The sequence below is a fragment of the Leptopilina boulardi genome, unplaced genomic scaffold, assembly GCF_019393585.1.
Source record: "Leptopilina boulardi isolate dan_hultmark-lab unplaced genomic scaffold, ZJU_Lbou_2.1 LbouV2_379, whole genome shotgun sequence".
Classification (NCBI taxonomy): domain Eukaryota; kingdom Metazoa; phylum Arthropoda; class Insecta; order Hymenoptera; family Figitidae; genus Leptopilina; species Leptopilina boulardi.
The window spans coordinates 868,186-884,597 of record NW_026137950.1 but is presented as its reverse complement, the minus strand read 5'-3'; the positions used below and the strand labels follow the sequence as shown (position 1 = coordinate 884,597).

Below are 16,412 nucleotides of genomic sequence, written 5' to 3'. Positions count from 1 at the left end.
CAGTGTGTTTTCACTGATTGACAGTGAAAACTTCACTGATTGAATCAGTAGACTCTGTCGATAAAACAGATTTCACTAATTCAATGTCAATCAGTGGTATACTTATAACTGGTTCACCAGTGAAATTCCACTGATTCAAATTTAGAAAGAAAGATTTAATACTAAAACCATCGAAGATTCTGCATACCTAGAACTACCACCGGTACATTTTGTCCCATTATTCATTTATGTTTTTTTATTAACATTTACTAGTTAGAAAAATAAAATGATACATGATTTTCATAGGTTTTTTCACGTAGATTACGAATCCGAAGTCGGAAATACTCCAGCATTTTAATTTTTCACTAAAAAATATAGGTTTGAGTGATAAAAAACAGCGTTTTTTATGTTAACTTTAAAACAATATAGAAAATTATCCCGAAAAGTTGCAAACTTCCGGTAGGCCTTAAAATAATAATATAAACCTTCAACAATAAATTATGTGTATGAAAAACCCAAAACTTTAAATGAGATTTTGCCAAAAACGGATTTTTTTATAAGCGCGTTTCACCAGCAGTTTCGTACACTAATCGTCCGCTGCGATGCTTCCCATGTTGATTTGAATCAAAAACGCTTGTCTTGTAAATATTAATATAGGCAATTACAATACAAAAAAAGCATAATTTCACATATATTATCATTGTTTATACTTTCTATTAACTGTATAAAATGATTATTTTTCAATTTTGTAATAATAATTGTTTTTAACAATATTAATAACCATGGTACAAAATGTCCCGTCGGTAGTTCTAGGTATGCCGGTTCAAATCTCAGGTTCTAATAATTATAAAATTCTGAAATTTGGTATACTGATTAAACTCAACAAAAAAATAAAAGTCAGACAATTTCAGCCCTCTAGCTAGTCATTAACGAAAGATAAACAAGAAAAATCGTGTGCCGCGGGACAAAATGTACCGTCGGTAGTTCTAGTGTTAAAATAGGGCTCTGATCAGGACTTCGATAATTTTTCTTGTTTACAAAAATTCAAATAAAGTAAGTTCTTAATTTTACCGTTTTTAAAAAAGTTATTAATAATAATTAAAATATTTCATATATACATGTTTTACTACATTTTTTTACACAGGTCTACTTTTTTTTTAGATATTGGATTGGTTTCCAATGTAATTTTATGTGCTAAATACGATCTCGGGTTCCAAAATTGCGTATCACGTCAGAATTTTGAGTAAAGTGGGGGTAAAGACCCTAAAAACCATTTTTTTGACGGTTTTCAGTTTTTTTTCTCCTTAACCCGATCCGAAGATTTCAAAAACATGCCATCTCAGATGTCAAATTTTTGTTGATTGTTTTAGGTTGGTAACACTTTCTTGAGAATGTTATATTATAGTTAACAAAATTTTATTCTTGAAATCAATATTAAAAATTAAGAAAAGTATAATTATTAATAATAAAATTATTAAAGGTTCTACCGACTTAACCATCAATATTCAACAAAATATTAATTATTTTGACTCATCAATTTTTCGTTTACAGTGTTACCAACCTAAAACAATCAACAAAAATTTGACATCTGAAATGGCATGTTTTTGAAATCTTCACTGGAATGGCAGGTTTCCCTAATATTTTTTAGATTGTCATGTTCCTCAACATTCGCCTGAATTGGCGTGTTTCTGCCCTCAATCGAAGATATAGGCTTAAAGCTTAAATCGTTTACTTTAAGACTCATATACGCAAGATAAAAAAAATTTTTAATTTTGAAAAAAATAGGGGTAAAGACCCAAAAACCGTGTTTTTAAGGTTAGGGTTTTCAGTATTTTTTTCTCCTTAGCCTGACGTACTAAAGACTTCTAGATAGGCATAAATTAAATTTTAAATCCATTCCATTGGTTTTTTTAAAAATATTTTCAATAAATTAATGTAAAATGACGTATAACTTTACACATAATTTTAAAAAATTGTTAAATTCATCAAATTGATGTATTTTTGAGGTTAATTAATTAATAATAATAAAAATTATATTTAATTTCAATAGTGTTGTGAAATACAATAGAAACTGAATTACCGACCACATGTGATAATAAAAATTTCCCTTTCACGGTAAGTAAAGTTATAGTTATGCATAAATACTTACATGTCACTATAGTCACCTTGAATATGCTTTTGCTGGAATATAGATTTTGAATTGAATATGACATCCCAGATAGCACGGAAACTTGCAGCAAGTTTGCGGCAAGTTCATCGCGCAAGCTTGCTGCAAGCTTGTCTGAGCTAGCGAAATGTCCCACCCAGGGCAAGCTTGCCGTGAAAGCTTTCCAGGAAAGGTTGCTGCAATCTTGCCATGAAAGATTACTACAAGATTGCTGCAAGCATACTAAAAATGATTGCGGCAAGCTTGCCGTGAAAGATTGCTGTAAGCTTGCTACGTAAAGTTGCAGGAGAATTTCAACAAGCTTCTGGAAAGCAATTTTTAAAAAATACATTTTAAATTAAAAAAAAATTTATTTGTTTTTTTTAAATTTGAAAATCCTTGTGACGTTTATTATTATTAATTATGTCCTGTTTATTTTTATTTGGAAACTTAACGAGAAAATTTTCGAAACAAATTTGAGGGGACTGGGAATTGAACCCGGGTTCGACAGACACTAACCAAAGACCCTAACCAAGAACCTACTCGACCAACTATCAGAGAATAAAAAAATCTTGCTCTTAACCCTCGTTTTTCAACTGTTTTTGAACTCATAAAAACAGTCGAGGGTTAAGAGCAAGATTTTTTTATTCTCTCATAGTTGGTCGAGTAGGTTCTCGGTTAGGGTCTTTGGTTAGTGTCTGTCGAACCCGGGTTCAATTCCCAGTCCTCTCAAATTTGTTTCGAAAATTTTCTCGTTAAGTTTCCAAATGAAAATAAACAGGACATAATTAATAATAATAAACGTCACAAGGATTTTCAAATTTAAAAAAAAAATAAATAAATTTTTTTTAAATTTAAAATGTATTTTTTAAAAATTGCAGCAGGCTTGCAGCAACCTTTCCAGAAGCTTGTTGAAATTCTCCTGCAACTTTAAGTAGCAAGCTTACAGCAATCTTTCACGGCAAGCTTGCCGCAATCATTCTTAGTATGCTTGCAGCAATCTTGTAGCAATCTTTCATGGCAAGATTGCAGCAACCTTTCCTGGAAAGCTTACAGCAAGCTTTCACGGCAAGCTTGCCCTGGGTGGGACATTTCGCTAGCTCAGACAAGCTTGCAGCAAGCTTGCGCGGCAAGGTTGACAAGCTTGCACGGTGAACTTGCCGCAAGCTTGCTGCAAGTTTCCGTGCTATCTGGGATGATGATCGTTATTTTAAGTTGATGCCAGGACGCGACTATATATTATAAATTAGGTAAAATTCCTGTAGTGAACTAAGTGAAAAAAAAGTTGATCGGATCGGGCTGTAATTTGCACATAGTTTAGCCCTAGGAATGAGTTATTTAACCACGTATTTATGCATAACTATAACTTTACTTACCGTGGAAGAGAAATTTTTATTATCACATGTGGTTAGTAATTCAGTTTCTATAGTATTTCACAATACTATTGAAATTAAATATAATTTTTATTATTATTAATTAATTAACCTCAAAAATACATTAATTTGATGAATTTAACAATTTTTTAAATTTATGTGTAAAGTTATACGTCATTTTACATTAATTTATTGGAAATATTAAAAAAAACCAATGGAATGTAAGCATGACAAGTTACTTTGCACAATTTATATTATTATTTAATGCTATTTAATGCTTTATTTAACGCAATTATTACTAGAATTGAGTCTCTGCATATTTATTTACCTTTTGCAACACAAATTTTTTCATATTTTGTCATTTTAACCTTTTTTTGCAAACTACCAAGTTTCTACCCAATATCCACTCCATGTCTACTTTATAAAGTGGACGTTGAGTGATTTTATTCTGCCAGGGTTTCAAGTAAATACTGTGGAAATTTTTACGAAATTTTAGTTTCGATATAGATGGTGCTGCCATTCTAGGACCTACCCATAAGATTATAAGATCTTACCATCTATTTCTCTCCGTGCACCCTTAAAAATCATAAACGATTTAATCTAGTAAAACGGCCAGACACGGGTATTTTTTTCTTAGTTCTCGTTTCCGAAAATGTTTGGTTTTTTTGTGGGTCAAAAAAAGTTGAATTTTGTCGAGCGGTGTAATACAAGACTCGAAAAAGTGACGCAACGCTATCTTTTTTCAGTCTATTAAATTTTCTCACTATGCAGTGTGTTTTGCCGGTGAAAATTATTTTTTAAAAATAGTTCTTTGTTTCTTTTCGACTTAAAACTAATGGAATATTATTTTTAACACCCTAAGGGACCATTTAAGCAAAAGAATTCGATTTTTTAAAAGTGTTTGGGTTATGTTACGTCTTAAAGACACCAACAAACTTTTTGGGTAAAAAAATATAAAAATAATTTTTTTGACAGTTTTCATAGTGTAGATAATACAGGAATCAATGCTAGAACCAACTGTCGATAAGTAAGAATGATTTTTTGCCCGTATCCCCCCGCCAATAATATTTTACCTGACTCATTCACATTTAAAGTTCACATTTTACCCAACTCTTGACTGAAATTTAAGCTTTAAAAGGTGAAACTCTGCACTGTGTTGAGTACGATCTCCTACATTTTTAGACTACATTTTATTCAGATGTGGTATGATAATAAACTCGCAGTTTTATATTCTTTTCAAAGTGTTGCTGAAATTTTATGAAGATTATTTTAAAAATTCATCAATTTTATTTTCACCTACTAAATATTTATTTTGAACTACAGTTGGTGAAACTTTGTTCAAAAGCGCATGTGTAGCCATTTTACCCAACTTTTTGAGTAAACTTTATAGAAAACATTTTCTCAGTGTAGTTCTCTGGTTTATAATTACGTCTTATAGTATATGATGTTTATTTTTTTATTTTTTAAATTAATCCACTTTTTATTATTAAAAATCTCTTATTGTTAGTACATAAGCTTTCGCCCAACGACGTCGGGCCTCTTCAGATGAGAATAAACTACAAAAAATATAAAAAATGAGGTTCTCTTTTCTATAAGTAATTTTTCTGTTAAGAATACAAAATAATAAAAAATTATGAACTTCATTTGAAAGTTAAAACCTTTTGTAGAAAAAATGTTAGAGTTTTTTTAGAAAATGAAAGAACAAAAGGGCATGTATTTTATAAACATAACCTCAAACTCACCAAAGTGGATTATTTCCTTCTCGTAATATGTGAAATCAAAAATTAAATATTATAATGAAAGCGCATTTTTGGCGCGAAGATAATTTTATTAAAAAAGAGTAAAAATTCACGTTGCCACATAAAAATCGCATGTTGACGGCGGAACATAATCAAAAACCTCGTGATGTTTGTTTGATATGTAGCAACTACTGATTTCATAAGATGGAGAATCGAATTTTTACCAATATAGGTTGATAAAGTAGAATATTATTATATCATTAAATTTAAAGGCATTTAAATTACGTCTTATACTTGGCATATCGAATTAATTTTTAAGTAGATTTTATTATCTTTCCTAAAAGTTTCTTCCATAAAATGAAATAATAATCTCCCCTATATAATATAGAGGAGAGGGCCCAAATATGGACATAGACATATACAGTAAATAAGGTATCTTTCGGCTATAAAGAAAAAATTTTAATTTTCAAACATTTTTTAAAGAATTTTTTCATATTGTTGTAAATTTCGATTTGAGAAAAGTAGCCCCAAGATGGATACCTTCATAGAATGCGGGTAAAAATGAAAATTAAACATCATGTAATTTAATTAAATTTATTTAATCTAATTTATTTTATCTAATTTATTTAATTAAAGATTACTTATTCTGATAATTAATTAAAACAAATTAACAATAAATCCGACTTTAAGCTGAATTGTCTGAATCCATCTTAGGACCATCTTAGGATAATACCATTTTTAACTATATTTTTTAAACATTTGTTTTTATACTAAATAAGTTCGCTTCGTTTACGGAACCCTCGTTTTCAGTGCGAGTGTAACTCGCATTTGTCCGATTTTATTTTCAATTAAAATTAACATTTTCTTTAAAAAAAATATGAAAAGAATATCGAATTAAAAAGAATAGAATAGGAGGAAGAGAAAAAAATTAGAAAAAATTAAATAGAACAGAGAAACGCATAAAAAACTTATGGAAAAAGTTCACTTTTTTCAAAAAATTTTCTTTTTCGAAAAAAAATTAATTAAAACAACTTCTTATGTTTGTTAAATTATTTCTATAATCTACACATAAAAATACGTGAAAATGAATAAATTTGAAGCTCGGACCCAGACAACTTTTTTTTCCATGTACTTCAACATATTCGCTTGAAAATCGTTACTCGAGGGTTTTCAGGGTCGCTGGTGCAAAATATTACAATTATAATTTAGAATTAAAATATTCAATATCCTGCTATTAAATCTTGTTTTTTATGGAACTTAAGCAGCTGGGTCCCTCGGACCCAGCTCTGGCACGCACGTCAAAAAATGAACTCAGGCACCTGAGGGTTAAAGTTGTCTAGAAAATTTAAATATTAATATTTCAAAAAATCCGTACGTATTTCGTTAGATATTATATCTCAAACAAAATAAAAAAAAATAAGAGGATCGATTGAAATTTGTGGCAGCTAGAGTGCCCACCGATTTTTCAAATATAGTTTTGAGAAAAACGCGTTGAAAGTTTTCTTAAGTTTGGTCGTGATTAACAATGATTCAATTAAAAATTACCTGTAATTAGCTACGTTGGGTCCGTATAGCATATCATTTCTATGCCTATAAGGTGTACTTTAAGCAAAAAAAAAATTTTTTCTGATTTTTTTACAATTTCAAAGTGGTTCCTCGGGGGTTTTTGGGGTCGCTGATGAAGAATCCGGTGTCCGTTTTTCAAAATTCATAATGGCGGTTCTAATATGGCGGAAGAATTTAAAAAAATCGTTCGGTATTGTTTGAAAATCGTTACTCGGGGGTTTTCGGGGTCGCTGATTTCGAATCTGATGTAAGTTTTTTAAAATTTTAAATGTCGGATCCAATATGGCGGACGGGAAAATTAAAAATCAATATAATTTACTAATATCAGATTCGTAATCAGCGACCTTGAAAACTTCTGAAAAACGAGTTTTAAGCAAAACCGTCAAATTTAAAAAAATATATATCCGCCATATTGGTTCCGCCATTTTGAATTTTGAAAAAGTAACTTCAGATTTGTAACCAGGGACCCTAAAAACCCCTGAGTAACGATTTTTAAGCGATACCGAACGATTTTTTAAAAATTTTTGTGCCATATTGGATCGGATATTTTGAATGTTGAATTTTGAAAAATGAACATTGGATTCGTAATCAGCTACCCAGAAAACCCCCGAGTAATTATTTTCAGATGAATACGTTAAGTTTTTTCAAAAGTTGTCGGCCATATTGGTTTAGATTTTTTGTTCCAGGGGGTACCAGTTTTAAAAAAACTTTTTCGAGAAAAACGAGTTTAAACTTTATGTTCACATCGTTTTTGCGTACATGTAGGTATATATTCGTGTATAACTTTTTTATAAATCCGAATTTTCTTCATAATATATTACACGCGTATTTTTGACATTATAAGGATTTAAAAAATGTTAAAAAAAATCGAAAAAATTTTTTTTCAAACGCAAGTACGCCTTAAATAAAACACGGTACCCTGGAACTAATCTCAATCCTCAACATTCTCCCTTTCAAAAATTCTTGTTGCAACTTGTTCGGGGTACCTCACTGAATATTTTCCAACAAGAAAAATCAAAATCCGTCGGGCGCTTTTTTTTAATTTCAATTTTTGTGATTTTAGCGCCAAATTAAAAAAAACAGGTTTTTATAATTATTTAAAGTAAAATTCAACTTCACATGGTCAAATTTTGTTCAAGAAATTATACAAAATCATAATTCCGGTAGAAATTTTTCTGTAGAATCGAAATCTGACATTGGCTTTCGAATTTAAAGCAGAGGAATCCCAGAAAATCCGGAAAACTGTAAATATTCTGAAAACAATCTCACCGTAGCGTCGTTTTTTCCAAATTGTCTGTCAAATTTTATAAAAATATATGATGTAGTGTTCTTGACATGTTGTCTTAGAAGATATACTCTTAGGAGACCCGGTGTTCGAAAAAGGGAAAAACTAATAGAAGAATCTTCACAGATTATTTAAAGGTAAAATATTGTTATATCCACTTACTCCGTGTTTGGATGTTTGTGTTTGCCAACATTACCTGAAAAGGTGAAAGCAAGTAACACAAACATCATAAACCCGGGTAAGAAACATTTGGAGAGGCCTAAACCTTGTCTCGTTTCGAGCGGTGACGCAGACTGGGGAAAACCCAAAACAGTCCGGCGTCCTTATTTCTAATTCTTTTTCTCATGAATTTTCTTATAATAACATTCTTATAATATTATTTTTATACTTTTAATCCATTGTAACAACCACTTTTTCAAACGAACTATTAATTAATATTCCATTAATGTTAAATAATGTCAATATTGATTAATATTCTATTAATATTAATTAATATTGGTTTATAAATATTATTGATTATATTAATTAATGTAGAAAGTACTTGTAATTCTTATATTTTTGTTCCATTACTATAATTTTTATAATTAAGAATTTAATTAGATATGTTTGTACCGGGGAACGATACACGCCATTTGTTTGGGCATCGGGGTCGGTGTCCGGAGCGTCTTGCGACATGTCCTTCACGATGCACGGCTCCCGTTCGACTGACTCTCGCTCTCGCTTCCCCCACCGTACCGCGCAGGCGCGGCCGGGCGGACCACAACGCGCCGATTGGCTTCCCGCCTGTGGGAAGGGGAAACTCGCGCTCTCCGCTCGAACAGAGCCTGTAAATACCGCCCGTTTCTCTGACTCGCTCTCAGAACTCTCCGGATCTTCGAGGTGACAAGACGTCTCCGCTCTGGTCACTCGCCTCTCGTCTACAAGTGGACACCGCCAGCCAAGCCAGTGCCCGTGCCGTCCCCTCAGGGAGAAAATCAGAATAAAGGGATTCACACCAAATTGCAGAAGCTGTTTCGTTCATTTACCCACAATCTGCCCTTTTCAGGGCAACCCTTTTACGTATGAATCATAACAGTCCTTCTCAGGACTATCAACCTACTACGCTGAACGGACCGCTGGAAGAAGATAGAGGACACGCCACCCGGACACCGCCTGCGGCTCATCATCATCGTGTACTCTCCCTGTAGAAGGTGCTGGTGACGACTACCTAAGGCCCACCCAGGGACCTTCCGAGTCTGACCCAGTTTCCCTCAGGTTGGGACACCCGGACCATCGACCATCGTGGTGCTAGTAAGGCGACTTAAGGCCCATAAGCGAGACATTCTGCGCCCGCCTAGTTTCCTCGAGGTGGATGGCCAAGAACCGTCGTCAAAGGGTCCGCCAACGCCGGGCGCGCGAAGCTGCTCGTCAGGAAGTTAACCTCCACGAAGCCGTCACCCAGGAACGCGGCGATACCTCGCCCACCGACCACCTAGTTACTGCTACAACCCCTTACGGACGTTGTGCTCCTCTCCCGGTCGGTTATGTACCTATCCACAAGGTGCAGAGGTTGCGCCGCCGTCTTCGTGCTAAATATAGTTTAGCACGACGTACTCTGTTCCCTATTGAGGACAACCGAAAACGCGCCACCATCTTGACGCTGGATCTGGACCTAGCCGTCGTAACCCCGAATTCGGTCGCGAACGACACCTCCGTGTCTACCCGACGACCTCTGGGCGAGGTAGTGTTATATCGGACTCACCCGTCCGTACGACAGCACGACAGTTGGGTCAAGGCTTGCCAAACTCTAGTGTCTACCGCCGTCTCGACTATCACCCTCTCCCAGGACATGGAGGATCGATGCCCCAATCTATATTTTTACGCCTGTGTGTGATAGTCTCACCTCTCGGGTGGATCGAGTAACTCGAGAGCGACTCTATCGCACTCACGCTCATCTCCCGACCCACTCTCTCCCCCACTTACAACAATCGGTCCTTTTCAGGACCACCAAATTTTTGCATAAGAAATTACAATTCTTCTACATTACTAAATATTCCCCTTTGACCCAGTCACCATCCACGCACACAGTGTCCGGTATCAATATGAACCTTTTAAAAATAAGGATTTATTTGATTGTATAACACTAATTGTTAAGAACATTTCACATTTTTTAAATAAATAATTTTTATATTATATTTCTAATCATTTATTTAATAAACCTCTTCCCAACTTAGTTAATTTAACTAAGTTAAATTGAGGAAATTAGAATAGGGAACAATTATAAGTTCACATTAGTTAAAATTAATATTTATTTAAAATATGACATAACATTTGAATATGGAATTAAAATCTTAATCATTTAAAAATTAACAATATCAGAATATTCTTCTGGCATCCAATTAAATTAGTTTTCTATTCAATGTTGAAATAGTTCTTCAAACTAATAGTAAAACGTTTTGACGTGTGACAACAAGCATGAAGTTAACAGAAAAACAATTTTTAATTCGTTTCTAGTCTGTTTTTTTCCTAAGAAAATTACGCCTGCGCCAATTAATCTTGGCTTTTTCACAGAGAACAATTTGTATATATTTCGAAAACCAACGCAGCAATTTTGTGGAATTTACCACTGCGGTTTGTAGATGGCGTAAGGAATTCTGTGTTTAATACAGAAAAAAAATTTCGACACAGAAAACTTGAAAAAAAACGACAGTGAGATTGCTTTTAGAATATTTACAGTTTTCCGGATTTTTTTGGATTTCTCTGCTTTAAATTCGAAAGCCAATGTCAGATTTCGATTCTACAGAGAAATTGCTACCGGAATTATGATTTTGTATCATTTCTTGAATAAAATTTGACCATGTGAAGTTGAATTTTATTTTAAATAATTATAAAAACCAGTTTTTTTAATTTGGCGCTAAAATCACAAAAATTGAAATTAAAAAAAAAGCGCCCGACGGATTTTGATTTTTCTTGTTGGAAAATATTCAGTGAGGTACCCCGAACAAGTTGCAATAAGAATTTTTGAAAGGGAGAATCTTGAGGGTTGAGATTGGTTCCAGGGTACCGTGAAAAGTAGATGAAAAAGCAAATTGTCTCAGGCACGCAAGGTTAAAATAAGGGTGTAAAAATAAAATAAATAAAAAATAGATAAAATAAATAAATAGAGTACGAAATAACATAAAAAATATATAATGATCGGCAATTTATTCCATTTATTTTTGTTCAGGCTGTTTTAATACTTGGGATTCGTAGCGAAAAAATGACGAATGTTCAAATGGATCATATTAAGGATCAGGGTAGTTTACTTCAAGTTGAAGTACCAAAAACTAAAATACTACAACCACGATATATATATATATATATATATATATATGACATATGTTACGGTAAAAGTGCGAAGTCCGGTAAATGTGCACATTTACCAAGCTACACTGAGAAAAATGTTTAGTCAGAGCAACCAAAATTTTGTTGGTATTTAAGCAACCAAACTATTTGTTTGAGTCAACTAAAAAATTTGGTTGAGTGTTTTTTGTTGGCATAACAAAAATGTTTGGTTAGCCCAACCAAATTTTTTTTTTTAAGTCAACAAAAATGTTTGGTTGATCAAACAGACAGTTTTTTTTGTAAAATTAAAAATTTTATTCTACCTTATCTCTTTTCTTTTTATCTTTTTTATTTATTTCGTTATTTATTTATCAATTTAACATTGAATTTATATTTATTCAATTGAAATATTTGTGGACTTTGAAAAATCTCATCTCCACCTGGGATCGAACCTCTGTTTTAAAACTGAAGGTCGGGAGCTCTGACCACTGGACTACCCATCCTCGTGAGAGATTTAAACTAACTGTTCTCTTAAGTTATGAGCTGAGAGCGAATCAAATTATTTGGTTGTTGCAACCAAATTTTGGTTAGGACAACAAACGATCATTTGGTTTTTTAGACCAAACTATTTTGTTGTGTCAACCAAATTATTTTGTTGTCGTAACCAAATTTTGGTTGGAATTTAAAAATGTTTAACCAAATAATTTTGTTGGCCTAACCAAATGTTTGGTTGAGATAACTCTACGACTTTGTTTCAGCCAACCAAAATTTGGTTACATGCAAGAACCAAAATTCCCTAACCAAACAATTTTGTTGCAAAGACTAAATTTTTTTTCTCAGTGTAGTTGGTAAAAGTGAGAAATTTCGGATTCAATTTAAAAAATTCTTACATTTACTAAGCAGATTGGTGATTGTGCACATTTACCAGCGTAAGTTGGTAAATGTAGAGTGTTTTTTTGTTTTCATTTCAATTAGACAGTAATCACATTTCTATAAAGGAAACTGAATATTTATTGTGATATTAACCTCAGTATTTCATTCAGTTTCCTTTCGACAGTTAAATTGCGAGTACATTTTAATTTTTGTAAGTGAAAATGAGTGAAATTATTACAAATTGTGAAATGAAAAAAAAATTTTATGAACTTGCTTCGAAAATTATAGAAAAAAATAGTAATAATGTTTATTTATCAGAAGAAGAATACATTAAAGTCTTATAAGAATTGTGTGATGCAAAAATGAAAATAAAAAATAAAACAAGTACTGATTTTCGAAGTTTGCGTCGATATGACCTGATTACTATAAGGAATGAAGAGAAATTAATATTTTTGACGTGATTCATACTGCCCACGAAAATGTTGGCGACGGTGGACGAAATAAAAGAATGAAAGAAGTGAATGAGAAATACGTTAATCTTACAGTAGAGATGATAATGCTTTACTTAAGTGTGTGTGAACCGTGTCAAAAAAAATCAAAAACCAAAAGGAGAGAATTAGTTGTGAAACCGCAGCTTTCTACGGAATTCAATTCGATATGCCAAGTTGATCTAATTGACCTTCAGACCCAAGCAGATGGTGATTTTAAGTACATTTTAAATTACCAGGACCACCTCACGAAATTCGTCATATTATACGTGCTTTAAAATCGAAAACTGCCGTAGAAGTTGCCATCTCATGGACATTTTTACAATTTTTGGTGCTCCATCGATCCTTCACAGTGACAACGGCAGAGAATTCGTGAATAAAGTTATTGTCGAGTTAGCGAACCTTTGGGATGGAATAAAATTAGTTCACGGCAAACCACGTCATTCCCAAAGTCAGGGTTCTGTGGTGCGGGCAAATCAGGACGTGCAACATATTCTTGCCACTTTGATGGAAACAAAGAAGAAGAAAAATTGGTCTCAAGAATTGAAATTTGTCCAAATGATGAAAAATCGCTCCTATCACAGCGGAATACAACAAACTCCATTTGAAGCATTATGTGGGTCAAAAATGAAGTTAGGATTAAAGTCGTCGAACTTTCCTGATGAGGTAATCCAGAATCTTCAGTCCGAAGAAGAAATTGAAGTTCTTATTAATGAAGCTACGTTTTGCAAGTAGTTGACGAAGCAAATGGTAATAGTAACAATATTATATCAATAACAGCAAAGAAAGTATTAATCTTTTTAATATGCCCAGCACTTGTCTTACCTCCTTCCGTGGTAACATCTGCTTGAACTAAAACAAACACTCCACATTTACCAATCTGCTTGGTAAATGTGAGAATTTTTTAAATTGAATCCGAAATTTCTCACTTTTTCCAACTAGCTTGGTAAATATGCACATTCACCAACTTCTCACTTTTACCGTAACATATGTGACAGTCCCCGAGAGAAGGGACCTTAGCTCACCAAAACGAATTTCACAGGGCAAGCGTTTGAAGAAGAAGCAGAAACGCGGAACTCGAAGAGTGGGGCGGAACTTCTGAAAAGTCCCCCCACCACACTAACACAACGTTGTGTTTCTGTATACGTGAGCTTCGTCTACTTCGTGTATCTTCGGGTCTCACGTACGCGAAGCTCACGTACGCGAGAGTATAGTTGTGTAAGTAAAGTAGTGGGGCTGATTTCTTGAGTGCCACAATCCGCCTCGAAATGCGCTTGACATACCCATCTTCAAAATGTTATTGTGTCAAAAGCAATTATCCTAATCAGTTTTTGACTTTTGCATGTGAAAAAGCAATTCAAAATCTATCATTTACCATATAAAACTCAATATTGACCTCTGGTGAGCTAAGGTCCCTTCTCTCGGGGACTGTCACATATATATATCTATCTATATTACAAAAAGATATCACCGTCAACCCCTTCGACGCCGCTGTTTCAAGACTCTGAATATAGCCGCAAGTCAATAGAAGGGGGGGGGGTAGAAGAGAAGGTAGGGGAGGGGGGACTTGCGGCTATATGCAGAGTCTTGAAACGATTTTAATCTCTAAATTTAGGGTGGGGGGAGGGAAAAAGTAGGGGTAGAGGGGAGGGGGGAATTTCGACACTACGCTGGAATTCGCTGTACTCGCCCTCCATGCAATTCACGTACCGTTCAGAATTTGTCTCGAAAATTTTAGAGTGGGGGTTGGCGCGCAAAGCGCGCAGGGGGCGTAGCTCTCTAGTATAATATATATATATATATATTTTACCATTTATACAAAATGAAAAAAAATCTGTAAATTAAACCTATCTGTTTAATAAATTAACATTAGACATATTGGATTAAGCATGGTAATATTAATTGTGAATAGAAAAAAATAATAATAGAGAAATTTATATTTCAATGTGAAAAACTGCAACAGCTGACTTTAAAAGTTTTCAATGAATTGATTTAATATTTTACATAAAACTTTCTTCTATAGTGATAAACAAATGTCTCACTGAAAGTTTTCTGAACTACAAAGTTCCCCCCGCAGACATTTTGTCGATGAAAGTAAGAAAACGTTATTATCAACTGGTCTCAATTTTTATTAAAAAAAATTTAAACAATTAAGGTTTTTTTAATTTTTTATTATTTTGTCGCCTTCAGTAGACCCTAATATATGTACATATCAAATTTGAATCGAATTCATTAATAATTGTCGGAGATATGATGATTTATGCTTTAAAACTTAATTAAATTTCTCAGTTTTTTGTCTCTAGAAACTAAACTATTCGTTTTATTAAAAAATTTAAAACAGAAAAAAGATGCGCCTTTTAATTTCCTATAATGTAATATTTTTCAAAATTTTGAATTTCAATTTTTTCATTTTTTCGAACGTTTAACTGGCTCTACACGGAGAAAAAAAGGAGAACCGCTTGATTTGGCAGTTATGAGCTGTTCTCATTCGTCAGGGAGCAGCAGTTTCGCCGCGAAAGGAGAACTGTTAATCTTTTGAGGAGTAACCGTTCACCTTTTGTCGTTTCACCTTCAGGAAAGCTAACCCGCTTTCCTCAAAAAGCGTACTCGTTCACCCTTCGAGAAGCGAACGACTCACTTTCCAAGCGGTCAAACAGCTAACATAATATCCAGCTCCTCATATTATTTTGATTAAATTTATATTTAATAAAAAGTTTTTAAATTTGAACAGCAGAAATTTATTTATATTTTAATAAGAGCATAAACTATATATTTTAACTTGCATCCGTAAACTCCACGCCTATGACCTTCAACGTAAATTTAAGGTTATGTTGTCCTTTGACCTATGACCTTTAAAATTTTAAAGGGAGGGTCATATTTTGACCTCTGATAATAATTTTGAGGTTATGTCTGTCTCTACTCCATCAAAACCTTTAGCTTTTGATATGTCCTTGAGTTTTAAGGTTATCTTCGTTTTAATCTATGATTCTGTCGTTTGACCTTGAGTATTGATGTTATGTTAATTTTTAACCTATGATTTTGATATAGATAGTCAAAATTCTCGCCTAGTGTACATTTGAGACAAATTCTGAACGATAAGCGAGTTTGAATGCTGTGCGAGTTGAATGGTAGGCGAGTACTGTGAGCTCCCGCGTAGCGTCGAATTTCTCGCCTAGCGTTCATTCTTAAATCAGCGGCGGCGATATCTTTTTATAATATAGTAATGGTATATATATATATATATATATAATATTTTATAAGTGTTTAACATTATATAAAGCTTTAAAGGCACATAAAATTGGTCATGAAATTCTCTATATTGACGTTATTTTAATAATTTAATTATTACTTTAATATCCGTAACATTCAATCAGATATATACTAGTAAATTTTTTTTCAAATTTGTTACTTCGCACTTATATTTATCCCATATAAGAAATCTCTAAACCATAAACTCTCGATCTATAGTAACGCCTATCCCATTGGTTGATTGTCGCCGTGGCGTCTATTCCATTGGTCGAATTCTTATTTGTCATCTTCGTCTCGCAAGAGCGTAAAACGGACACGATCTGTCCGCGTACAGATTTACCGACACACAGAAATAAAAGTGGTGTGTGCGTCAGTTATCTTTGTCAAGCAACGTTTTCAGTCAGTAAATGA

The 16,412-nt window shown here is 33.3% G+C and overlaps 1 protein-coding gene across 8 annotated transcripts in view; it reads left to right on the top strand.

Moving 5' to 3' along the window:
• LOC127287967 (uncharacterized) overlaps positions 1-16,412 on the top strand; it is a 140,470-nt gene that overhangs the window by 115,665 nt on the left and 8,393 nt on the right. The window lies entirely within an intron of this gene.